Below are 27990 nucleotides of genomic sequence, written 5' to 3' on the forward strand. Positions count from 1 at the left end.
ACAGTCTTGCACAGTAGGAAACTGGAGCTCAGCAAGGGGAGTGAACATAGCCAGGACATCACAGAGAAGAGAGCTTGGCTTCTGTGGCAGACCGTGGGAGTTCCGATGCCCTCAACAGCATACCCTGCCATGGATGCCCAAGTACGGAGAGAGCATGCAATGTGGGGAAGGCTGTCAGGAGCAAGCTGCTAACAAACAATGAAGTGAAGAATCTACTCACATCTGTGACCCACAAGGAGGATTCTTTTCTTTGCAAAGAATATGTTGATTTCAGAAGTGATGTATGATGGCTGGGGTTAAATTATATTTTTGGTACATATTAGTTCAGATTAATTTCCTTATTTTTGCATGATCTGATTGGATTACGTTGTGTAGGAAGCAATAAGCTTTTATGAACTGCCTATGTCTATGACATTATCACTCCAGATCCTCAGTCACTCTGGCCAAAGGATTACAAAGTGCGTTTTGTTGCTTTGTTTCCCTTCACACAGCCAAACCCTGTGTCTCTGAACTGTTTGGAATCTGGAAGTAAAACTGACCTGGCTAGCAGAATGTCTGTCTTGATAAATCGGGAACAAAAAGACCAAAACTAATGGCTTCCACAATGGAAGGTGCCCTGGGAAATAAAATATAGAACAGAGGGACCGGGGGCTTGTTTACTATGACTCTGTGTATCCATTTGATGGGAAGTATAAATAGGTTTCTTTCCACAAAGGACCCGGGGAGCAGTGAATGGGGGAATAATTGACTTGTCTTGGTATGTTTGTGAATGTGCATTTTTATCTGATGGTAAATATGCTGTTGGCCTTTGAGTCAGTCACCCACCATAAAATTTCCTCAGCCTCTTCTGCACCAAGATAACGTACCCATCCCCACCCCCACCCAAGAAAACATTTCAAATTAGCATTAATCATCCAGTGTCTTGGCTTGGGCCCTACGGTGAAAGCCACCTACTGCAGCTGAATGCCATTCAGCAGGCAAGAAGTGATTTGCAATATAATTTAAATGAAGAGTTGGTTTCCTTTCCCATTTAGAACACACCAGTATGGAAAACTGATTGTCAGACATTCTGGTGATGTGCATCAACTTGGCTATTCACTCAGAAAATGAAGTTTCCTGAGACACCGGTACATTTAATTTATTTTTTTTTCCTGTGAAGTTAACTTCAGCTTGTTAAATACAATGACTATCCAAGCCACAGAAAAGCCAACACTATTAATTTTAATGCTTATAATGTAATGGAAGGAGATTATATTCATTTGGAATTTTTCCCCTCTTAATAGAATGTTTACTTGCCCCGCTCCTTATGAGTTAATTATTACTTTCCCTCCATAATGCTCTGCTTCTTTCTGAGCAGCCAAACAGTGTGTCTGTCAATATCCTGAGTTTAAGAATCGGTGGTGAATCTAGCATTTCAAAATGGTTATTGCTAAAGCTTCAATAGCTTGGCAGCATGATGTGGGAATGTATGGCTGCTAGGAATACAACTGGTCCCTTGCAGAGCCCGGCCATCTATTTTTATAAAGCATTTCACTTTCGTACAGTTTCTTTCTTATGCTTTGATTGTCAGATTGAATGACTTTTCCATGAATTATCTAGTCGTAAGTTATGATTTGGTGGCTTTCCCTCTTTGCTCATTCACTCATCTATTTTTAGTTCATTGGCTTACTCAGTTAATAGACATTTAGTGACACCCACTTATGTCAGTGCTGTGTGAGGTATCAGGGATTGATGATTAAGACAAGTCTCTATTTTCAGGGAACTTGGTGTTGCATAAGAATTGCAGCAAGGAACTATAACACATGGGGCATCAGTGCAAGAGAATTGGGTTCAAAGACAACGCCAGGTACAGAGGTGCACAGCTTTATTCCCAGCCCTCGGGAGGCATAGATGGGCAGATCTCTGGGAGTTTGAGGACAACTTGGTCTTGGTCGATATAGTAAATTCCAGGCCAGCCATGGCCACATAGTGTTAAGGCCCTGTTGCAAAAGCAACAACAAAAATCAAGGATAGTAGAGGGCACAGTGGAGGCAAGGCTTTCTGGAAAAGGGACCACCAAGCCCGGATCTGTTGGGGCTGGATCTTGGAGCCCTAGAGCTTGACTTCTTCACTGTTCATGGTGGAAAGATGCAAACAGTGGGAGAAGGTACTTCTGGCAGAGGCTGTAACATGTGCAAGCTGAGATGAAAACCTGTTAGAAAACCTGTTAGACCTACAGGGTGTTGACAGTCCAGCCAAGTCATTCACAGTGGAAAATGCACTCAACTTACCCATTCACCAAACAACCTGTCTTGGAAATTCAGTACCTTGGTAGATTTCAGGTTGTTGTTCTTCTAATCCCATGGTTGACGAGGGCCTGCAGCTAACCGCCACTACCCAGCACGGAAGAGAGTATTGTAGCACACTTATCAACCTGGGAAAACAGCAAATTTCCAAAGGTGTAGCTTCTACTCAGTCTTCCTCACTTTCAACCATCACAGGGGCAGAACATTATGGCTGAGTCAATCATGCCTTTGCATTTTTTTTTTTATAAAAAATGATAATGATATGGGCTGACACTCACCAAGATCCCCATCAGTCTGGCACTGTTTTAGATTCTCTTATCTGTAATCTGAGCCTTCTGATGACATTTGGAAATAGGCATTATAAGCATCCCCTTTCAGAAAGGAAACTCATGCAAAGTTGGGTAACTTGCTAAATAGCAGAGGCACTGGAGTCAGCATCAATAGGAACCAAAATTCGTTTACTCTAAAGGCTACATTTTAAACATCATGCTCCTAGTCTCTGCCTTAAAGGGCCTTCAGTCCAGCCACACCGAGAAGATGTGCAAGTAGTGACAGTCATGCATGCCTGTGTCTAGACATGACATTTGTGGAAAAGTTTAAGTGAGATACAAAGTGTATGAAGTATTGAGAACAGTGCCTGCTACACAGGTAAGCATGTATAAACTGCTGGCATTGTGGTAACTAACTTTTGAATAGTGCTGGCATCCAGTGGCACTATGGAATTCAGAGATAGAGGAGTGTACATCTGAGGTCAGTGGCAAAGGAACCCTGTAGAGTAGTGACAGTTAATGTAGACTTGAATGGCTTCAGGGAAGAATCCATATACAGAAGATTTGGGGAAACAAAATGATTATTGCAGCAAAAAAAAAAAAAAGAACAGGATGCAGAAATGCAAGCTGACTGAAGAATTTCATCATGTTTAATAAAAGCAAATAGACCAATTTGATTGAAGTGGGGCATCTGTATGGGAACGAATGAGATCAAGCAGAGAGGCAGGAGCTGTTTACAGATCATGATGCCCATTGAGTGGCAGGCCCTATTCATATTTAGTTGTCATAAAAATTTCCTGAGGTTGTAAACTCACTTTTTTTCATTGACATAATGAGGTTCAGAGAACTGAGGCCACTGTTCTAAGGTCACTAGGCTAAGGAATGGTAGACCATGGGCTGAGACCTAGAGCCAGGTTCTTTTGGTCACACCACACTTTCATTTTTGTAGCTCATCCTTTAAATATATTGTCAGTGTTTGTAGAATCATTTTTTTTCTCATAAAGTATGTAGAACAAAAAGTAAGAAAAATGTGTTAATATGTTGACACGTTCTTTTTTGGGGTTTGGTTATCATTCCCTTTAGCCCAGTATTTCAAAATTCCACTTGCTAACCTATGTGTCCTTTCATCAAGATGGAAAGAGCTGGCTTCCTGTTCCGTTTCTTATACATCCCCCTCCCCTGGTTTCCTATCCATGTGAACCTGTTAGAGCACACATCATCAAATAATACATCATCATTTGGAGTAAGAGCTGTCAGTAAAGACATACAGCTTGGAATAAGGACCCCGGATGCTAGGACTGGAATTTTCGCTCTTTAACAGCTGTGACCACAGACGTGTGTTCTACATTATCTTTGTTTCTGTCTCTTTATCTGTATAATAATAATAATAACCCTACCAGTGGTTTACTATTAATTAACAAATAGATTAATACCTATAATAACTACAACCTGCACTTAAAATGCTGCTAACATTCATGAAATAGTAACATAAGTATTATCATAGTTGTAGCTTCTATCTCCTGTCTTCTCACAAATGGAGTTCAAATCTGGCTGTTTGTGCATATGGACCAGTCCTTTCACATTTGCTGAAGAGAGGATACAATTACAACAATTGAAGTTGGTCAGTTGGCAACATCTGCCAAGATTTAAAACATGCATTTAAAATGTGGTTTATTATTTTCAAATTATTTGTACATGTGTATGTTAGTATGTGTATGTGAGGGCAGGTGCCCACAGAGTTCAGAAGAGGGTTTTTGGATGCCCTGCATCTGGAGTTGCATGTGGTTGTGCGTTCCCCCCGCCCCCCCTGCTCCATCTCAGTGCTGAGAACCAAATTCAGGTCTTCTGCAAGTGCATTCACACTCTTAACTGATGAATCATCTCTCCACTCCCCAAATATACACCTTCTTTAATCTTTGCTTCACCTCAGTGTATTACTTATTACTCCCACAGATAGACTCATGAAGTAAAAAGTGTACAATGTGTAGTTTTGGGGGTTTGGCTTATATGTGTATCACCCAGTCTAGAATCTTGAAATAGATGTTGACGAACATTTGAGGTTTCATGTGTTTTCCACATAGTCCAGCCCTTTCCTTAATCCCAGTGCAGTTCCCAAGGCTCAGCAACCTGTACACACTTCCTATTTGGACAACAGGCTTCCTCCCTCCCCAAGCATGTACTACAAGCTCTGTTGCTGTGACTAGCTCAACCCTGGTCCTCGCTTCTCCTCTGTAGTCTGCTCTCAAAACTGACATGGATTTCTTTCATTGCAGCTGCTCTCTGCCCTTTCTCCATGATTCCTGACTTGTGGCCCTGGCAATCTCAGAAGAGTTTCATTGAATTCCCTTCCATCCAGATCCTGGGGACTCGCCTCCCCTAGCTTCACCCTGTGCAGCTTGGACACACTGACTAAACCAGTTTTTAGGATACTTGTGAGTACAATACTTGTTTCTTTCATAAAAATATTTCAAATCACCTTTTGGCCCCTGGCACTCTCTAATTTTGTTTTTCTCTGTTCTCTCTCTTTCTGGAATGCACTGTTGGCTGCAGAGTTAACGTATCAGGGCTCTCATTTGTTTAATCACTGACTATCGACTGAGATAGTAGGCAGCAGGAGTGAGAACTGTGAGGTGCATGCCTTTGTTCTCCCATGTGGCTCCATTCAGGTTACTTGTCTCTCACTTAGATTGGAAACTAAATGGATTAGAATAAAACCAATTTGAGGGGAAAAGGAAATGTTCACAGGAACAGAAATAGCAAGTCCTACTATCTTGGCTGCCTAAGATCTGTAGACCTCACCAAGGAATTTAAAAAGTAATGTTTCTTATCATAAGTGACAGAAATATGCTGCTTTCTGCATCAGTAGATATGAAGATTAAAGGGGCTGACCGTATTAAACAATTTTGCACAGCACCAGGCACTCTGGGCAGTGCTCTTGGCCTTATTACCCTGCTTCGTGTGGCTATTTCAGGCCCAATTTAAGAATACAATGCAGCCTGGCTTTGCAAATTGACATCCTTTAATTTAAACTGTCTTGTGGGAGAATTAAGAAATTATGGAACAATTATTCCCCCTCAGTTGAAAGCTGGATGACATCCTGAGATTCTTGTACATTAGCCATTTGAATTGATTAAGTCACGTAATTGAATTACACCTTTGCCCCCATAATATCTCATGGCAGATATGTTGGTGTTTCCTGTTGGGGAAATGCTCTCATAAAAATAGAACAGGGGCTGGGGTTGCAGATGGACCTGGGTGGCAAAGAAAAGCTCAGAGCAGGTGGGGGTACAAAGAGGCTTGTGGAGGTGGCTGGCTGAAGGAGCCGGCATTTCGTCTGGCATCACAGTGGAAATTCACAGATGAATTCACACTGTAGCACGGTATGCACTGTATCCTTCCCAGCTCTCCCTTGTCATCATCCTTGAGCATTTAGCTTGGGGGATATGCCACTCGTTCTCAAAGCTTTGGCTAACATTACCAAGGAACAAAGTGCTGGCTTTGGGGTACTTACCTTTTTTCTCCATGCCCCGCCCCTTTTCTTCATCAAAGGTACCTACTAGGAAGTAGGCAAGCCACCTTCCCTGGGCAATGAAGCCAAGCTGGAAGCCATTCCCAGCTGATCTGTGAGTGAGGGCACACACTATTCACTGCAGGAGGTTTGAGCTGGACTTGAAGGGACAGTTGTTTAAGCCTCTGAGATAATTTCTTTTCTAGCCTACCATGGAGAGCATAGACTCTGCTAGCCAATTTGTAAAGCATCACCCTTAAGTAGGAGTGTTTGTACTACCTTGCATCATTAGAGAAATGCAGTTATTAAACCAAATTTATTTATTTATTTTGTTCAGAGAGTTGTATTCATTAAACACAACTCTCTAAGTAATAGATACGTATTATATACAAAAGCTAGGTGGATGCTAATGGAGAAAAAGTAGTCAAAATTTATTCCTATTCTTTAGAGGGGATCGATAAAAAGTGAGGGGAAATGCCCTGGTCTGAACATAGAAGGTGGACCAGTAAGGATCAGAAAGCATGCTGGGAAGGAGAGGAAGAGAGAAAGGTAGATAGATGGCTATGATGGGTGCATGACACACGTGTGTTTGGCAATATCACAGTGAATCCTATAAATTTGTGCAATTAGTATGTGCTAATAATTGTGATAAGAAAAAACAAACTGAAAAAATTAAGTCATGAATAATTTTTTTTAGCTGAGGACTAGAGAGATGTATGCAGGTAGCGCACTGTGGACCGAAGTACAGGAAGGAGGCAGGCAGTGGACTCTCTATTTCATTTCTCTCTGAAGTCTCTGCTGCCCTGGCTGGCCCTGCCCCCTCACCCTTTCCCACAACATCCATTTGGAACCCAGTGGAGAAGAAATCCCTTAGCTTCTCATCCTATGGTCCAGCTGGATGTGTGGAAAACTCCTGTGAAGGAGAAAGGTTTTAAAACACGGCTCTGCTGCACCCAACCCCCACCCCGTCTTCCAGCTCGCTGCCACACTGCGCAGCATTCTGGGGCTTCAAATTCTTTGTCTATTCTGTGTGGCAGGAGAATCGCTCACTCTTTTTAAAAGCCCTTTACCTTTTCTTTGCCTTTATCAAAGAACACTCTCGGAGCTTTAAAACCCAACCACAGCTATCCTCCTGAATATTTCTGTGTGGAAGGGATTAATCAAGTCTGTCAAACACTGAGCGGTAAAATCTTTAATATTTCTAAAAGGTTTAAAGCCTGAATATTTATCGCATGCATCATTGAGAATAATCTTTCTTTTTATATAAAAAAATATTAAACGCTCATGGTGAAATCGTGTGGTGATGAGCACAGTGGGTGAGAGGCTCATGAAGGAGCCAGTTGTGATACTGGGATGGAGACTTCAGTTCAGACATTACCTGGCTAGGAGCAACCCATCCACCCGACATGTGCTTACACTGAGGTTTATGCTGGAATCTGAGCATTTGGATGCTCAAGAGAAAAGGAGGAAGAGTGAACGCCACACTAATTTCTGCTGAGTGCTTGCTAGGTGTGAGGTATTGTGTCTGCATGCCCAAGGGGGTTGCTACAGTTTAATTTTCAAAACACCCTTTTGTCCTGGCATTATGTAACTGATTTATAGATAAGGATACCAAGGTCCGGCGAGGGAAGCAATTTTCTCAAGCTCACATGAATGTTCATTCACAAAGCTTGGATTTGACCCTATGCTTGTCCCAATTCTTTCATTCTATGTATATAGCAAGTGCTTAGTTGAAGAAGGTAGCCACTTATCTTAGTTAAGGTTTCTGTTGCTGTGATAAAATGCCGTGACCATAAGCACTCTTGAGGAGCAAAGAGTTTATTTCACTTTACAGCTCACAGTCCATCATCTAAGGAAGTCAGGGCAGGAATTCAAGGCAGGAACCTAGAGGCAGAACAAGAAACATAGTCCACACAGGAGTGCTGCTTACTAGCTTGTTCTCTATGATTTCCTCAGCCTACTTTTTTTACAGCACCCATGACCACCATCCCAGGGTTAGCATTACTCACAGTGAGTTGGGTTCTCACATATCAATCTTCAATCAAGAAAATACCCCATAGGCTTGCTCAAAGGCTGATCTGGTGGGAATTTCTCAGACTAGGCTTGCTCTTCTCAGATAGATGACTCTAATGTCAAGTTCTCATAAAACCAGCCAGCACACCACTCAAGTATTATCAGAGACAGTTAGGACTGAGATGTCTGAGGATTTTTAAAGATTCATCATTATTTTACAGACAGAGAGACAACCAATATAGCTAGCTGGACATGATTCTGAGAAGCTGAGATGCTTAATCCAATAGTGGTGTAGATATTTCTTAGAATAGAGATTCACTCATATAATATGACAGACTTGTATTTTGTTATGTAGAAAGTGAATTTCCATGTAGCCTGATGTCATCTACTCAATCACCCTGAGAAGTAATATCTTCACTACTGCCATTTGACAAATGGAGAAACTGAGGCCCAAAGGCATAAGTTGTGTCTAGAATATACAGCTAAAGCAACTACACTGATGCTCAAACTCTGTTCCTCTTATTATTCCAGAATATTTTCACTAATATTGCGTGCGTGCGCACACACACGTACATGTGGGGAATACATTCATATGTTTGAATATAGATGCACATGACATACTGGTGGTGGCCAGAAGACAACCTCGGTTGTATGTCCTCGTCTTCCAGCTTGTTTGGGAACAGTAGTTCTCTGTTGCTGTCTGTTGGCATGTCAGGCTGTCTGGCTGAAGAACTTCTGAGGATTCTCTTTCCATCCAGCTGCTACATGAGCACCTGGATTTACAGATGTTGCCATTGTGCCCAGATTTTATGTAGGTTCTAGGGATTAAAAGTCAGGTCTTAATGCCTGTGTGACAATTTCTGTACCCACTGAGCCATCTCTCCACCCCTCCACTAATATTTTAAAACCATTTGTTAGATGTTTGAGAACTTAATAAATAGAAGAGTTGGAATTTTATTGAAAAGAAATATACAATTTCTAGAGTGCTTTATCAGTTATCAAAATATACTAGATTGAAACTTGATGTTTTGATCTGAAAATTTTTACAAACACTTTTTGTTTAAAAAACATAAAAGAGTTACGTGTTATTTTATGAGTATGCATACATAATAATGTTCAGCTTTATTGGCAAATAAAATAAAGTTTTGAAGCTTAAAAAGACTTCAGAGACCTGTGCCTCTGGCATGCAGATTTAATAGCTGAGGTCCTAACACCGGCAGTGGTATACCCAACTCTGCAGCCGGGCGGTAGTGGCACATGCCTTTAATCCTAGCACTCAGGAGGCAGATCTCTGTGAGTTCGAGGCCAGCCTGGGCTAACAGAGGCTACAGAGTGAGTTCCAGGAAAGGTGAAAAAGCTACACAGAGAAACCCTGTCTCGAAAAACAAACAAACAAACAAATTAAAAAACAAACAAACAAAAAAGACATAACTAACTCTGTATAGCATCCTGTGAAGGAAGAAAGATTTCTTCATTCTGATGGGATGGGTGATATAAAACTAGAGAAGCATTTACGGGAAATGCAGAGGTTGACATCCAGAAAGGAAATAAGGATTCTAATCATGGGAAAATATTCAGTAAGTGATATTAAAATGGGAGAATGGAAGACTGTATGGCACAATGCCACAAGACAGCCCCATGGGCAGGGACCTTTTCTGAAAGCTCAGGTGTGTTGTTTCAATATAACTACTTGTGTAATTGTATATTCTTAAACTGCCACCATAGTGAGATACCTATATGATTAGACCCCTGGTCATCCAGGAGGTGACTTCTGCCTCCTCTGCTTCATGCTACCAGTTTGGCTTGAGCTAACAACCCAAGGGAAAGCCCCAGGATCGGGAAGATTTGTAATTCCAACCTTACCTTATACATATGCAGTCCTCTCTGTGTTTACCAAATCAATGGACAGAGTAGAGGATGAGCAGTGAAAGAATGGCTTCCTCCTTCTAGGCTACCAGGAAGTCCACTTCTGGAATTCTTTGATTGGGCAAGATGTTTCCCCAGCTTACATTCTACACACAGTGAATAGCATCTACAGGGGAAGAGAAGTGATTTCTATGCATTCCTGTGAACTGCAGCCTGCTGTGGAGGATGGGCCCAGGCACTGGGCTTTTCTTGTGTCTATATATTCTATGCAGTCGAAATGGGCTTGCTGTAGGGTAAACCTCTCACATGCACTAAGAGGCAGCGACCAAGGGCATGGTGAAATGGATCTTACATGCCGCAAGTTGGCATTCCAAGTTCTTGAGGGTCCCACTGATTCTTTCAACACGTCAGCTTACTCCCACATTTAGCCTTTAATGCTGAACACTCAGCTGTCCACAGGTCTATAGAGCACAAGTCTCTCAAAAGTCATGCTGGCCAGCAGAGTGTGAGAAGCTAAAAACATCAGCTGAGGCTCTTGGGTTTGGAGACCTGTGAATGAATCAAAAACTCATAGCATTAGTTAGGATGAGTAAAGTCAGCTTCCTTAATCGACAACCCTCCCCACTCTTAGACTTAGCACAACTACAGGATATTATTCTACTTGGTCCACCTATTTGGGGAACTGACTTATTTTCCAGTCTTACTTATGTTACCATCATCTTCTCATGTTCCTAAGGCGTTTTTGAAGAAGAGGACAAAAAAAAAAAAAAATCCCACTTGATGGTTTTGAAAGGGATCTTACTGAACATGACACTCATCCCCTCCAACTATATTTCCTTGGCTGGAGGTCAGCCACAGAATCCACTTAATTGTGAAGGAACAGCAAATATAATTTAGCTATGTGCCCAGAGAATAAGTGACAGAGACATACTCTTGTCTCAACAATTGGTTCTTATTAAAACATACACAAACTCTCTGACCATGTCAAAGGGCCCCATGAGAAGGTATGATATTTCAGGGTGGGAAGGAAACTCTGCTGAAAATTTCACCAGCATAAAGTATCCAGAAGCACTTTCAGTGCTTCTTTTCACCCCAGGATTCCTCTTCTAGTCTTGTATTTTCAAAATAGAAATAGCAAAGATTTGCAAGCGAACAAATCAATTTCCATGAAGTTTCTCAAAAGTTTGAAAGTGAGCAAGAAGTAAACTTTCACAAATGAGAAAATGGTTTCAGTGTTTTTTTTCCCACCACTTTGAGTAGGTAGCAATTAAAGAAAACTGATTTCTCGAGGCTCTTTAAAGTTGTTAATGACATATGGACAGAAGAGAGGAACGAGGATCTCAAAGCAATCCGTTCCTTGCAAACATATGCTCAGGTGTGTAATCACAGACACCCAGACTGCATTAACATAGGAGGGAATTCTCCCCAGAGTGGGAAAAGAACACCTTTCCATTGTTTGCCACGTGCATTTGCTTCTAAATCTGGTATAGCTTTTGTAAATATGAAGAGTAAGACAAGGGTAAGTGTGATGGTTCACCAACTAAACAGCTTACCTCCCAGGTATGAGGATCAGAGTTCAGATTCCCAAATTTTACATAGAAATTAAGTGGATATGGTAGTTTGCCTGTAATACCTGGCACAAAGCTGACTCACTGGATTAAACAAAGCAGTAGGCTCCAGTTTCAGCAAAGGCCCTGTTTCAATATATAATGGGTAGAACAGTCAAGGGAGACACTCCATGTCAACTTCAAGCCTCCACATGCACAAACACACCTGCCTGTAAGCATGCATACACAAGCATTATCATACACAGAGACAATGCCAAAAAAGCAAGATAATTCAAAAGGAATTTTAACAAAGTAAAAAGAAGAGCTTTGGATGCCCAACTCACATAGAGACTTATCATCCCAAGCATCTCAGGATGTGAGCAAGTAATGTCCTACAATTGTTTCAAGAGAAAGGAAGAAACAGTAAGTTTGAGACCAGAGGACACCGTGGAGATCAAAGGTTATACAGAATATGGTGTGTACAACACTTTTCTCACCTGGGCTGGAGAACACAAGTCTCAATTTTAATTGCCTTTCACAATTAGAACAGTTACTGGTTGGGTGCTGCTTGCCTATAATCCCAGTGTTTGCAAGATAGGTCTGAAATTCAAGGAGACCCTCAGCTACTTAGCAGGTTTACATTAGCCTGGGATACCTGAGACCTTGTCTCAAAAGGTCACTGCTTTAAAAACTCAAGAAAGAAGCAATGGGTTCAAATCTTGGATTTCTGTCTACTTGTTGTGTGGCTCTGGCTATATAACACCACTGCTCTGAATGTCCTTGTAAAAGTAGAAATGATACCTTTTTCTGTATAGTATTAGGGTTGCACTAAATATGATGATATCTTCAAATATGTGATTCATATACATTTGTGTAGATGTATATTCATGTATATATACATATTGGCATTTGTGTGTATATGTATGTATACATACCATACATATCCATCTGGGGACCTCTAATTAATTCAGAGGGGTGTACTTTGAGATAAAAACCCCTTTCTTATTTCAACTCTTTTGGCCCTCTGCAGGCTTCCCCCTTCCCCCCAATCTCCTGCCTTACCTTTCCCCAGACTCAACACTAGGACCACCTGGAGTTTTATTTGGGGGAGACTATGCCTGGAGCTCCCAGCTGTAATGTAGAGAGTTACTCCTGGGACCTCTTTCCATCTCCTTTCCTGAATGTTCTAAGGGAGATATTCTGAAGCAAAATTTTTCCGGGTTAGGTATGGGCAACCCAGGCCTCTACCCTGTTTGTGTGCCAACTCAGGTAGCAGGAGTGTCCTTGCCTAAAGGTTTGAAGAGAAACATTCTGAGGCAAAACAATTCTAGGTTAGTATTGGGCATGGCTAGTTCAGGAGTTCTGGGGCTACGACACACCCCAGTGCTGCAAATCAAGAGGGGAGACAAGGATGGCATCCAGAGTCTCTTTCCTAATTCTGTCTGCACTGGTCCACACAGAGCATCACAGTCATTCATGAAGAGCACACATGCCCAGGGATTGTCTTGGCATCATGTTTCTTTCAGCAACAAGTTCTATTTTCCTATTTTTCCCCTCCCAGGCATATCTATATTTATACAACCGTTAAGCTGGATGGATAAGGTGCTATCCATGTGTTATTTGGGTTGTCTGCACTCTTTCTCCTGCACAGTAGAGGGGTCAGTTTAGCTGAGAATCTTGGAGGGTCCTTGAACATCTTGCCTACAGGCCTTCAGCATCATTAAAATTGTGCTCAGTAACTTCTAAGGGAAAGTATGCAAGGAAATAGCTCATTTGCAACTTAGAACTCGCTCGAATCCTAGCGTAGTCTCCAATTTATGCTGCCAAGAAGCCTATTGCTGATTATGCTGGATGCCCCATAAATTAATGAGAACTGGACTTAGAGGTGACAACGATTGCTGAGCCTGTGGAGCAGAAAATGCAACACTAATACATATGTTTCAGAAATGTCCTTTTGTCTATATATTTGGAGGAGAAAGTGCTGATGAGGATCAATTTTATATTGACTTTAAATTTTTCAATTGACCCAGAGCTCTTTTTATTAAGTAATGCACATGAGAACGGTTCATCCCAAGCCCACTTGATGACTTGGAGAATTCCCTTCAGAATCCAGGAAGCTGGATAGAATTTGAAATGCAATTCATTCATGTATTCTTTTATTCATTCTTTAATAAATATTTATTGAGCAGCTGCTATGTGCTTAATTCTAGAAAAGAAGCTAGAATGTGAGTAAGACCCAATCTGCCCTCAAGGAATCTAAACTCTAATGAGCTAGACAGACACATCAACATACATCCTGCCCTGAGCAGGTGCCTCGGATTAGTGAGATATGTAGGGGGTGAGAAAGCGCTGAGGAAGGACTCACAAAGGGCATTCTGGGCACTTGACAAGTATGAGCTCTTGTTGAATGAATGAATGAATGAATGAATGAATGAATGAATGAATGAACGAACAAACGAATGACTAGATGAATGAATGATATGGACCTTTAGCTGAGATTTGAAGCACCATGGTGTTTGGTTAAGCAAAAAATAAAGTTAAGGGCATTTGGGATTGAGGGAGCTTAATGTGTAAAACGAGATTTGGTATTTTAAATATAGCCCAGGGCATAAGGGGAGGCAGGAAGTAGGGGCAGCTATTCTAGAGCAGTTAGAAGGATCTTGATGCTAATCCACCACTTCTGCAAATAGACCTGTTTCTAAAAGGCACAGTTCAAGGTCCTCAGACTGCAGGGACCTAGCTGACTGGCTACCCAGTGAATGGCTCAGTTGTGATTACTTCCTGTGGTTGGAACAGAGATAGGAAGTAAAACAGGAAGTCATTGCTCTTGTTTTTTGAATTCTTACTTGTGAAGGCAGCCTGGTAGAAGAACAAAAGGCCTGCCCTCAGAAAGACCTAGCTGAAATCTTGATTCACTACCCATCAACAACAGTGCTTGATTGTGGAAGCTGGGTCCCCCTGCTGTGTCTTCAGCTTGTCTGAGTGTTGGGCAATATGTTGTGAAGTGTTTTTCCTTTTATTGCCTTGGCATGCTTTTCTCAACTAGCATTTCCCACATCCTTACTACTGTCTGTGTGCCTGCAAGTGGTGCTGTTCTGTGTTGTCTTAATCCTGTTTTAAATCCTAAGCAAGTCTGGGCAAACATGAGCATTTCTCTTCTGCGCACCTGCCTCTGGGACAGCCTCCCTGTGCTGTGTATAGCAGGTTGGAATCTTGTTGTGCTCTCCTGAACTTGACTTGATGTCTGCAGTGGCCTGGTTGATTTATGGCTGCTTGCTCCTCTGTTTGATCTTTGCACAGTCCGCTATGATGTAGCGGCTTCCTTCCACTCACCTGCTGGTATCTTCATGTTTGGTCAATAGCTTGTTAACTACTCCTAGGACAGGGACTGCCCTTCCTGGCTAACATTGAGAGTGGTCTCTATGGTAACTGCATCCCATCAGAGACCATGCTCATTCTTCAAGGCTTTCCTCATCTATTTTTCTCTGGTGACTTCTGAGTAACCTGTAATGTTTGGAGCCCTGTCTCACCCTGCCAGGAAGCTAGTGCTGATTGAAAGCCTCACAGAGGAGCTGAATAAGACACACTGCTTTCTTCTGCCTAGGCTGGCTTGTTCTGTGTTGCATTTGGGCCAGGCCTGCTGGGACCTGTCATCCCTCCTTTATCATTGCTCTTTGTGGCGGTCCCCAGCTACTGCTCTTGGTCTCTCTCAGAAAGCATTGCTGAGGTTTCTCCAGATCTCCCTGCTCATTAATATCTTGCGACAGTTGCCTCTGAGTTCCGCCATTCTGTGGATACTGTTTCTCATGGTCTGTCTTTGTTTAATCATTTTCTCATCTCCTCAGAACTGACTCCCAAGCTTTCTGTTCTTCATCTGTAAAGAAGAAGCGATGTCAAAGATGCTCATGTAGATTGCTCAGATGCAACACAGGGGAAACCATCATTCATATGACATAGGACTCTAGAGTATTCAGTCTGCTGATGACCTTAGGGCTCAGCGAAAGCACAGGTGATAACAAACCCATGTGGAGAGCTGTGTTCCATGCACTGTAGTGAGCTCACTCCATCTTTACAATGCCTTAGTAAGGAAGATACTATTTTGGAGTCATTATATAGATGAGAAAACAAAGAAGAGGGAGTTTAGGAAAGTGCCCTGGGGTTCTCACTGATGAATGGCAAGTACTCAAACTCTGGTTCAAGAATGTTACTGTGGTGATCTTGCAAATCTTACTCATTTTTTAAAGAAACAAAGAAGCTAAGAGATAGGTAGATACCATTTTATACACACAAAAACCACAACTGTATCTCTATACATTCATTGATATTTTTCATCTCTTTAAGCACTGGACTTAGCTCTATTACAATTTCTGGTGCTACGTTTTTCTTTAAACTGCATATTTTGTAGTTCTCTTTGTCCAGCTTGCACATTTTCATTATAGCTCCACATAAGAGATTAATAATCACGTGACATGATCAATACTAGGCTGTCTTAAAAATCTCCTCTGCCAATGCCATTAATTCAAAATTCTTTGACTTAGTCTTAGGCAGATTTTTTTTTTTTTTTTTTTTTTGGACAAGAACAGAAAGCAGTCACATTCTTTACAAAAATATCACAAGAATGGTCTTTAGGCCACTTACTTAATATTCTTCCCCTCTGAAACTTCTTGAGCTAGGTTCCCACAGTTCACATTGCACTTATTACTGTCTTCTGTGTTTTTAATGGTGATGGCCCATTAAGCCCCCACTTAAAACATCCAACCACTTTTCTAGCCCAAAGTCCCAAAGTTTTCCATATTCCTCCAACAAGCACCATGGTCAGGCCTATAATGGGCCTGTTACCCCAATCCTGGTACCAACTTCTATCATAGTCACTATTTGATTGCTGTGAGGGGACAGCATGAGGCAACTCATTGAAAAAAGGCATTTAATTGGGAGCTTGTTTACAGTTTCAGAGTCTCAGTCCGTTATCGTCATGGTGGGGAGCATGGCAGCACACATGGTGCTGGAGCAGTAGCTGAGAGCAACATCCTGATTCATAATCTAAGAGGAGAGAGAAAGGGGATCCTGGGCCTGGTGTGAGCTTTTTGAAACCTCAAAGCCAACCCCCAGTGACACACTTCCTCCAACAAGACCACTCCTACTTTAACAAGGCCACATCTCATAATCCCTCTCAAATAGTGCCACTCCCTGATGGCTAAGCATTCAAATATATGAGCCTTTGAGAGCCATTCTTATGTACACCACATCTGTCTTAAACAAAACAAAATTAAAGTCTCTTTTTCATATGTCCCATTTTTCTCTTTTTCCTTGCTCCCTTTTTCTAAACATCTAGTCTGGGTTCAAACTGTAGGATTTTCCAAAATTTCTCCTTGTCTATACTACCTTCAACAAGGAATCAATTCACCCTTCGTCTGTACCCCCACAACTCTGCAATCCCTTTATTATACTCTCAATTCCAAGTCTTAGCTACCACCTAATTGTTATTTCTTGACCATAGACACACTGGAGGTTAGGCACAGGCCTTATTTTGTGTTGCATTCCACATGTGCCTAGTGTACAGCCATGAGCCTGGGTTGTTTAGGCTAACATAAAGACATTTTAATATATAAATAGCATTTGAGTGGTTTATAAGCAAAAGAAAGATATTTCTCCCAGCTTCAGAGGCTGGAAAAATCTTAGACCAGGGCTGGAAAAATCTTAGACCAAGGCTCTTGCATATTTGTTCTGATGAAGGTTCCTTGTGTTTCATGGTGCCTTCTTACTATGCTTCCATAATGTACAAGGTGACTCTCTGGGGCCTCCTTAATATGGGTTCTAATTCCATTTGTAAGGGCTCCACCCTGTGAGCTAATCACCTCTCAAAGATCTACTCTCTAATACTAAAGATCTATGAACTGGTTTCACCATATGAATTTTGGTAAAAGAAGGAGGAGGACATTGTGACCATAAAAATATTAAATTTATTTTTATTATTTAATTGTTAAAATAATTTTAAAAGATCTAAAATAACCACTTGTCATCAGGATTCTGATGAGCATCTCACTTAATACTTTCTCATCTTAAGACTGTTAAGGTGGCAGTGTGGCTTAGTGGATGAAGGCCTTCCTGCACAAGGATGAGGACCAGAGTTTGAGTTCCCTAAACCAGATTCCCAGAACTCACAGAAATCCCAGATGGGCATGGAAGTTCCCCTAACCCCTGCCACCTGCCACTCAAGTAATTCCAGTGCTCTGAGAGTAGAGGCTGGAGCAAGCTGGCTAGCTAGACTAGACATATCAGTGAACCCTAAGTTCAACTGAGGGACCATGCCTCAATGAGTGAGGTGGGGAGTAATTGAAGCAGACTCCTCCTTTAATGTCAGCTTCTGGCCTCCAAACACAAGCTGATACATGTGAACACACAGGCACACTCATCACACACACACATATACACATGCAAAATTAGTGATTTTTTAAAAAAGACCCTTAGACTTCAGATTATGATATAGATATGAACAAGGAAGGTGGAATCACCCATGTATACAGTGTATGACTCAGGTCACAGCCCTGTGACACAGAGCCTGATTAGACCTACAGGCTGTGCTTTGGGTATACGAGAAGAGACCTACTACTGTCTGCTCATCGTTTTATCTCAGGCACATAAGGCAATACGATTATAAGTGTTGAGATCCTGTTGGATGGATGGATGGATGGATGGATGGATGGATGGATGGATGGATGGATGGATAGATGGAGTTATTGATCAATCAATTAAACTTCAATATCTGCCAGATGAACATGTGCTTATATCGTGAATGTTTAAGAAGGAAGATATATAGGAGAGCTATTACTCCTAACATGCTTTTACAAACATATACTCATTCACACATACAACTCCACTTCTCAGTATGGAAAAGGGAATCAGAGAAAGAATCTATGACATTCTGATTTTTGTGATAGCAGGCTATGTGCTAAATGTTGTCATTTTTGGGGCAAGTTGCATTTGGGGTCAGGTGACACTCCTTATGATCAGTGTGGCCTTTTAGACTTTTAACTGTGGATCTGATAGGTTAAATTTTGGAGTAAGTTACAATAATTAGAATCCCATACTTGCTGTGGATTCATTTTTAACTTGCAAAATACATTTAATGCTTCTGAAGTTTAATAGAGTAGTTAATGAAACCTTGGGAGTTCTGGAGGTACATGGCCTGTACCCCTCAGCTCACTGGCTGTGTGGTTTTGTGCCCAACTTATGAAAGTATAGTAATAACAGGTATAATAATAATAGGTGTAGTAATAACATTTTACTCTCAGGGTTGATGTGATAATTAAGTCAGCTCACCTAGAGGGTTTGAAATACTACCTGGCACCCAAGATTGCTAGTCTTAGATTTTGTGTTTCAGGGTTTGCAGAGAGAATGGAAATCCCCCTACTTGTGTAGTATCTAGCCTTCTGAAACTACAGACCAGAGATGCTCCAGTGACAAATCCCCCACATTCTATTAGCTGGACCCCCAGAGCCAGCCATGGTGTGGCAAAAAAGACTTAGTAGGAGCTACCTGCAGGAAGCATGTCTCAACTGGGACCATTAAGGTGCAGAGTAGCCCAGCACAGGAAGAGAAGAGAATTAAGAGGCTGAAGGTCTTGGTTCTTTGTGAATGGGTCTCATGCAAAGAAGCATCAACAGTGTGACCTGTCACACTCTTAGTGGCCTGTTCAGAGCAGACCCCTCCGGCCCTGTACTCAGGATCTGCCCTTCACTTTCTACAAAATTCTAACCAGTTTTTAACGGCCCTTTTCTAAAACCACATGAAGCCAGAATGTATGAGACACAAAATAATTTTAGGAACATGTCCTTTGGCCATATAAAAGGAAACAGAATAAGAAAAAAGCAAAATACAATAAGATGAAATCTTAAAATGAAGGCAAAATACAGGCATTTAAAACAGACTGTCATCGAACAAGGCTGCACCTGTCACCAGACACAAGACAAATGCACACCCTTGCCTGTAATGTGAATCCTTCCTCCCCAGCCCCACATCAGTAATGAGGGGCTGCTACTCTTCCATGGGTCCAGGGACAGTGGGCATCCCATTCTGGATGGAAAGCCCACATTCAACACTAGGAGATGCTTTACAGTGACCTGCTCATATTACTGCCAGCCATCTATTGAATGCTCCAGTCTTTTCAGGGTCCATACAAAATGCTTGCCTAATACCATGTTATGCATTCTAACAGTTTTCAGATCTTAGGATCAATCACCTTCTGTAAATGATAGGATACAATTGGAATCTGGGAGTTTTTCAGAGGAACAAAGTGTAGACACTGATAAAAATGGTCATGTCTTATGGTCTAAGTGCTCTTTCTTCTTCCTCTTACAAAATTTATGCATTTAGAATATTCACTGTGTGTTCTATACTGTTACTTTACCTTTATCAGGTACTGTGTATTTCTGTACATATAATGTAAAATCCATTTTCTCAACATCCTTGTGAATATATACTACAGTCTCACCCATACTGCAGTAAAGAAAACAACTTAGACAGGTCAAGTGAATTCCCCTCGGCCCAGAGCAGAAATTCCCACGTGGGTCTGTGCCATGCCTCAGACCCTTGGGCCTTTCTAGCATGCCATGCTACAGAACTCTTTTCATCTCCCAGAGCAGACCCTTGGCTGCACTCAGCCATCTCCCCATGACACTGTGCCTGTCCTCTGAAATTTGTCTGGAAATGAGTCTACTACAATCATGTTCAGGGACAGTTTTCTGCTGCAAATACCTAGTCATGCATATAGATCCAGGCTGATGGTTTCTGTCCACCTCCTGCATGCACTTGGCTGTAGACATATCATTTACATACAGCATGACATTTCATCTTCATATCTAGTCAAGTAGGAAAAAATTGTCACCTCAGTTTACAGAGGAGGAAGCAGAAGTTTAGGATAGGTAAGTGTCTGTCCTAGCATACGGTGTGGCAGCCTGCAATGCACTCTGGTGCACCCTCCCTGCTACCTCAGGGAGACTGGAATAGCATAGAACATAGTCTGAGAAGACTTCATGAAGAGGAGGAAGGCTAATGGAGCCACAGAAAGCTTATCACACAGCTGCTGGAGTGTACTGCGAGGCAATGAGCGTGTTATTACAGCTATGATTGGGTTTCTATGATTGTGCTTCTCAAATCAGATGGGTAAATATAATCAAAAACATTTCTCTCTGCAGCACAGACCTCCAGCAGGGTCTACCTGGCATCCTGGTTCTGAGGGAAGAAAATAAATTAGCTCTAATTAGCTTTCCCACATGCTGAAGAAAGACTCTTGTCACAGTTGTGCAACCAGGAGAGAAAGAGCTGCTGCCCTGGACCCTTCTTGAGGAAGGTGGCTCAGGGGGTAGATGGAGTACAGGCTTGGCTGACGTGTGACCTGTGCTGCCCCAGCTTGGGGACCTGCCATTTCTACCCTCTGGCTTTTGTATCTGCCCGCTCATCCTATGTTCCTTCTCTCACACACAGCATCCCAGATTCCATTATCCTGAAGAATCTCCCAGATTAAGCATCTACTTCTTTTGTTGTAGCTGCAAGTTTTCTGGCTCTGCACTCCCCGCCTCCACCACCCCGGTCCTGCTGCCGCCGCTCAGACCCAAGTAAACACACAGCTTATATCAATTATGAACTGCATAGCCATGGCCTCTGGCTCAATTTTCTTGCTAGCTGGCTCTTATAACTAAACTCAGCCCATTTCTATTAATCTATATGTCACCACATGTTCCATGACTTTACCTGTGAGCCATTACTTGCTGCTCCCTGGACAGTGGGATGGCGTCTCCCCTGCCTCTCCTTTGGTCTTGCTCTGTCTCCCTTGGATTTTCCTGCCTGGCTCCATCCTGCCCTGCCATAGGACAATGCAGCTTTATTTATCAACCAATCAGAGCAAGACATATTCATAGTGTACAGAAAGACATCCGGCAGCATTTTGTGTGCTTAAACCTGAATCCAAGGGATGCAGAGATGAATAAGAATTGGTTTCCATCTTTAGGGAAGTGCTTTTTTTTTTTTTTTTTTTTTTTTGGTTTTTCGAGACAGGGTTTCTCTGTGTAGCTTTGCGCCTTTCCTGGAACTCACTTGGTAGCCCAGGCTGGCCTTGAACTCACAGAGATCCACCTGGCTCTGCCTCCCAAGTGCTGGGATTAAAGGCGTGCGCCACCACTGCCCGGCTTAGGGAAGTGCTTTTTAATGGGAGAACTAATAATAAGAATGACAGACTCAATTTCAGTGCCAAGGATGTGGCCATACCCAGCAAAAACATTCTCTTATTTAATCTCTGAAGAGATTTTTGTGGCCTTCTGTAACGTGGAAAGTCATCTCAAGGAGGTAAGTCATTTCCTAGTGAGTGTTGGAGCTATGATTCCAACTCAGAGCCCAGCTCTTAGCTAATAGATCACATTGTCTTGCCTAGAACATGCAGGATGCCTTAAACACAACAGAGCTAGCAATAAGGGAGGCTGTGGAGGTGAGATGTGCACCAGCTGAGTGAGCAAGGTGAGCTTGATGAGGATGACCACTGAACAGACACAAGAAGGAAATAACCATGAAGGCTTTTTACTCATGTGTACTTTTTAGTGTGTGCACACATGCATGTGAGTGTGTACAGTGTGTTGGCGGGGGTGTCTGTGTGTGTGCCAAGGTGCATGTGTTGAGGTCAGAGGACAACTTTGTAAGATTGACTATCTCCTTCTACCTTTAATGTGGGTTCTGGGGATAAAGCACAGGTTTTCAGGCTTTCATGAGAGGATAGCAAATACCTTTGCTGGCCAGCCGTCTAACCCACCCCGTGAAGGGTTTTTCATATACCAAAATGGAAGAGGAAAACATTTTGGATGGAAGAGTCAAGACACTGATATATGAAAGGAAACCATGGGAATGGACAAGGAAGAATATGTCCAGTAGACTCGATGCTAATTTACTTAAATGGCAAACTTACTGGATGTCTTCTGTGTGTCAGGTGTACTGATGGCCTGGGGATTAACATGGTGACAAACACAAAACCCAGACCCTTAAGGAATTCAGTCTTTTGGCACAGCACTTCATAGGAGGGACCAATCTTCTCTGTAGCTTGATTTTTTCTGCCTTGCCCACAGTCAGGACAAATCTTTGTCACCCGCCAGTCCCACAGCCGCTCAGACCCAACCAAGTAAACACAGAGACTTATTTTGCTTACAAACTGCATGGCCGTGGCAGGCTTCCTGCTAACTGTCCTTATCTTGCTAACTGTGCTTTTATCTTAAATTGATCCATCTCCATACATCTATACCTTGCCATGTGGCTGGTGGCTTACTGGCATCTTCACATGCTGCTGGTCATGGCGGCGGCTGCAGCGTCTCTGGTCATGGTGGCGGCTGCAGCGTCTCCTTCTGCCTTTCTGTCCTTTTATTTCTCCTCTCTGTTAGTCCCGCCTATCTTTCCTGCCTAGCCACGGCCGATCAGGTTTTATTTATTAACCAATCAGAGCAACTTGACATACAGACCATCCCCCAGCACAGTCAAGTGCAGACCATCTCAAACACCTGCACTCAGGCCCATGGTCCTAATCATCCTCTATATGGACCTGCTGGGTAACGCCACAAAGAACCTGAGAATGGGCTCCCACAGGACATACAGAACATCCCACAGCACTTCTCCCTCAAATGGCACTTGGCAATGTGTAGAGGTACTTTTTGGTTGTAACTGGGGGATGCTACCTGCATGCTGTGAGCGGAAGACAGACATACTATAAGACACGCTTCACACACAGGACATTGTCCCATAAGACACAGTTGTCTGACCTAAATTGTCACTAGCTCTAGTGAATGACAAGCCAGGGGGAGGAATTTACCCCCACTTTTCCTAGATCATGTAGCTTCCAGTGAGGAAATGACAGCAACGTAAAAACTTTCTGTCATAAATGACCTCCCAGCACAAAAGAAATCAGTTTAATTGCCCAGGCTCTTTCATGAGCAACCTCTGATGACCCAAAAGTGCTCTCCTACCACCTCTGGTTCAGAACCACTCAGCTCTTATAAAAATCTATGCCTCCCCGCAAAGAGGGTGTCATATGGCTTCTTCCTTCTTAATCAAATTAAGTAAATAGTGTCTCTACAGAAGCATGACACAGCTGAGGAATTTATTACAAATTACCTAATCACTTGCTTGCTTCTTCCGTGGAAGGGAAGTTGATCAGAGCACCTCTCCACTTCCCTTCCCCCCTCCACCTTCACAGTAAGCAATATTTATTGGACCTAACTCACCAGTAACAATGTGTGGCTCTTAACTGTGTTTTAAAATGAAAGCCCACTTTTCACGATTATTTTAAACGTACCAGAGCTGTTAAACTTTTCTGATGCTGACTGAGAGCAGTCTGTGGAGAGTTGGCTGTGGCTGAGACTTGGGCAACTTCAGGTTCTGGTCCTGAAGGATGAAAAGATTAGGATCAGGGTGCTGGGGACATGCTCCCTGGACCAGCCCTGACTGTCCAGTTCAGTGTCCCAGAACTTTTTGCCCACCACCGTCTTTATCTGTGTAATCTTGAGTGAACGTTCACTCAACCTCCCTGGATCTCAGTCTCTCTATCAGACAGAGTTATGCATCAGCCCAGTACCTTGGCAGTTGTTAGAATTTAGTGTGGTGAAGCTACGGGCAAAAATTAGCGCCCATGGCACAAAATGGCACACACATTCAGCAAATGGGGGCAGGCTGATGATGTCCTACCCAGATTTGGCTTCAGGAGTGTGGGGTATGTCAACCAGGAAGAGGGGCTCTTGTAGCTTAGTTACTTTTCTTGGCTGTTAAGCTCAGACAAGGAGGAGGGAAATTCCTGGTGCCCTAGTCACTCCTTAGCAATTCATGCAGTCCAGTCCACGTCTCAGGGTGCAGGCTGGGCTACAAGGAAGCTCCCTGACAGATCAGAGAGAACATGAGGGAAAATCAATTAAAAGGGCCTTTCCAGTGAAGGAGGGGTGCCAAATGCCTAGCATCAATCCCAAGAGATACCTGAATTTCCATAGCAAGCAAGGCCTTCCTTTTAACCCATTGGCTCCTTCAGTTGGAATTTCCCTGGGTGAAGTCCATTACTAGCAGTGGATGTGCGGGTGTGATTAATGACCCTTGTTACGGGCCGGTTAGCAGCGGAGCGCTCCATCCATCTCACTTCGTGGAAGCATCACACACCATTTATTGTCTGCCACCAGGATGTGTTCCTTTGCAATTAGGTAAATGCCTTCTTTTCAGGAGATGCTGTGGTTCCTTCAGCAGCAGCCCACCTCTCCTCCCTGTTCTGTCCAGCACCCCGCAGGAAGATGCAAGCTGGGGAAGCCATGGTGGGAGCAGGCAGTGACCTGGTCAGTGAAGCTCCTGAGCTTTGCCTGCTTCATGATGCTTCATATGATGGTGGTAGGGGGTCAGTATTCAGCCCAGAGGGTCCATTAATATCATGACTTTAAAATCATCTAAGGGATGGGAGGAATGAGAAAGCAGGAGGCAGGGCGTGGGGTATTAATTGAGACCTGGTGCTCCTATTCTACTGTACAAAGAATCCTTCACAACTCCCCACTTTTAAAAACCAGTGTTGATCATTTATGGAATATCTTCTGGGTGGCACCATATTCTATAAAGTGTAAGCTACACAGTCCCCTGTCACAGATAGGGCACTCAGGTGTGAGAGGAGAGGAGACAGACCTTCCTCTGCGTTACCCAGAACCAGGTAAACTCTGCCACTCTGTTCCACTAATAGACAAGTATGAAGTAGGACAAAGAGAGTGGCCATCCGCGAGTACTCACTTCCTTAAGAAGGCAAAAGAGAGCATGGATTTATACCACAGTTACTCATGAACACCTAGGGTCACCAGGCAATGCCCTGGAAGAATATTGGTGAAGAAGATAAATGTTTATGAGGCTACTCCCTGTCTACAAAAGGGATGACAGTATTGACTTCTAGTTGTATTATCATATCTCAGACTCTACTAAATATTTACATGTACCACAGCATTTAATCTTCACCATTATCATCAATGATCAATGAGTAATAACTTCGATTTTACAAATGACACAATGGTAGGAGAGAGAGAGAGAGAGAGAGAGAGAGAGAGAAAAGAAAGAAAGAAAGAAAGAAAGAAAGAAAGAAAGAAAGAAAGAAAGAAAGAAAGAAAGAAAGAAAGAGAGAGAGAGAGAAAGAAAGAAAGAGAGAGAGAAACAAGTGATCTCATAGGAATTTTTTTGTCGTCCACAAAAGTCATGTACTAAAAGTCTCTGCCATCATGACTGGGACTGTATTCCTTATAAAAAAGAGACTGCAGAGAGCTGCCCTGTCCCTTCTAACACACGAGGGTGAAGTAAGAAGGCATCATCTTTGAACCAGACATCGAATCTGCTAGGACCTTGGGCTTGGATTTCAGAGAGTCTCATTGTCTACAGGGTGTACGGTCTCTGGGGTTTCGTTATGCAATACAAACCAAACGAAGATGGACAATGGAAAACAATCTGGTCAAGTTCATGCATTGGTGGGTCTTAGACTTGGGCATTCAGTTTCCATTGGCTGACTCCAATTTGGTTTTTGCATACTGAATAAACAGGTACGCATATGTGGGCGTTCCTCCTGACATGCGGGGTAGAGTTCTGGGAGGTAATGAGGTCATAGACACCTTGAACATAAAAAGCTAGGATAAAAGATACAGAGGCCTGGAGGAGCAGCATGATAAGTCTGTGAAGTTAGTGGGGCAGGGGTCGGGTGGGTGACGGGGTGGGGGCGATGATACTCAGTGAACTAGAGGAGCTCACAGATTTTAAGCCTGTGAAGTCAGTGTGCACTGAGTACTCACAGAAGGCCCTGACACTAGGTGGACGTAGAGGTCAGGGGCCAACTGATAGAAGTTCTGCTAGGGTATGTTCAAAATGTTACTTTACAGCTTGGATCCTAAGCAATAAGGAAGCACTCTGAGCTAGCTAGTGCCCGTTCAAACTTTGTGCTCCTTACTCCACACTTGTCTTATGGGTTACTATGGGTAAGTACAGAATTATTTCTTTTAAAAGCATTTTTATTAATTGGTTAAAGAATTTCATACATGCATACAATATAGTTTTACCATTCATACAATGTATTTGTTACATAGTCTTCCCCCACTGTCCCTCTTAACTCCTCCCAGGTCTGCTCCTCACCCCCCTACTGAGTCCATTTTGTGTTGTCTATATACAGCCATGAGTGTGGGGCCATCCACTGGAACATGGTGGCCCTACCAGGGACCACCCCCATGAAGAAACCTCACTGATCCTTCTTTAGCAGCCAAAAACTGCAATAGCCCCTCAGCTAGGAGTGAGGTAAGGTTATGGGTATGGCCTCAAGTGTCCTCCCCCTCTCCATGCTGGAATTTTGGTTGTCTCTTGCCAGGGAATGTACACAGAAATGATGCCTTTCATCAGATTAAGGTTATGAAAAGGCAGGTGTGGCTCCTCTGTCTATTTTGTTTAGGTTTAATTTATATGTTTGACCATTTCCACTTTCTTGAGGGAATCATCTATGAGGCTCTAGGTGATGGTAGGGCTGCAAGATGGAAGGAGATGGTTTGCATCCGTGCATCACCCTATGATGCACACATCTGTGTGGATGAGATTTCTTCATGAACATCAAGCACGCTATAGCCACTGACATGATGAGGTTTATTTGTCAAGTAGCTGATCAGGATGGCTAACTATAGGGATTTGATTGGCCTTTTCAAGGGATTACTCTGGTTATAGAATGGAAAAGATAGAGGGAAGACTCAGGAAGACATACAGTTCTGTTGAGATGTTCAAGAACCTGAAGCCATTGTTGAGATTCACACAGGTGTACACCATGCATGCCTTCTTCAGCTCTTCCATAAAGAAACTGTTCGTTAAGCAGGAATAGCTTGAAACAAGGTGTCAAACTCAAATCTTCTGGAGCACTCCCAAGTGATTTCTTTTTTATGTAGCATTGTCATGGTTTACAAAGTTTGCAAATAAGCAAAGAAAGGATTAGATACTGTGCAGGTAACTGTAAAGTCACATTTCGGTGAGCCCAGGCTGTCTACCGGGTGCTCATGAGCTCAGAATCAAAGGTCTCAAGAGCAGGTGGACCTGAAAACCTTCCTCAGAGGATACTGACTGCGGGTTTCTATAACTCAAATAGCTCGTCAGCTATAAGACAAGAATAACACTCATGCTTGCCTCATGGGGTTACCCTAAGAACTCTATGGTACCCCGGGAGGTTCCAATAAAAAGGTGTTACTGTTTTCATGATTCCAACCCCACTTCCCTGCATCTTTATTGAAAGCTGCTGGTAGCTAAAGACCATGGGAGTATACAGTAGGTGACAGTACACAGCTCAGAAGGTCAACCTATCAGAACCAAGGGTTCTATTAGAGGAAACCATCATGCAAGGTACCATGGAATTACTGCCTTTTGAACGAATTGGCTGTTTCTTGTTGTAAACTTCTTGTGCAATAACAGCTATGATATCTCCCCATTTACCATGAATTTCCATGTTA

General features: G+C 42.7%; 1 protein-coding gene across 1 annotated transcript in view; it reads left to right on the plus strand.

Moving 5' to 3' along the window:
- Positions 1–27990, plus strand: part of Dab1 (DAB adaptor protein 1) — a 1137674-nt gene that overhangs the window by 332623 nt on the left and 777061 nt on the right. The window contains exon 2 of the mRNA XM_042271518.2: positions 4828–4986. The gene's annotated coding sequence lies outside the window, so the exon portion shown is untranslated. The remainder of the gene's footprint in view (positions 1–4827; positions 4987–27990) is intronic.

Source organism: Peromyscus maniculatus, chromosome 2 (assembly GCF_049852395.1).
Source record: "Peromyscus maniculatus bairdii isolate BWxNUB_F1_BW_parent chromosome 2, HU_Pman_BW_mat_3.1, whole genome shotgun sequence".
Lineage (NCBI taxonomy): Eukaryota > Metazoa > Chordata > Mammalia > Rodentia > Cricetidae > Peromyscus > Peromyscus maniculatus.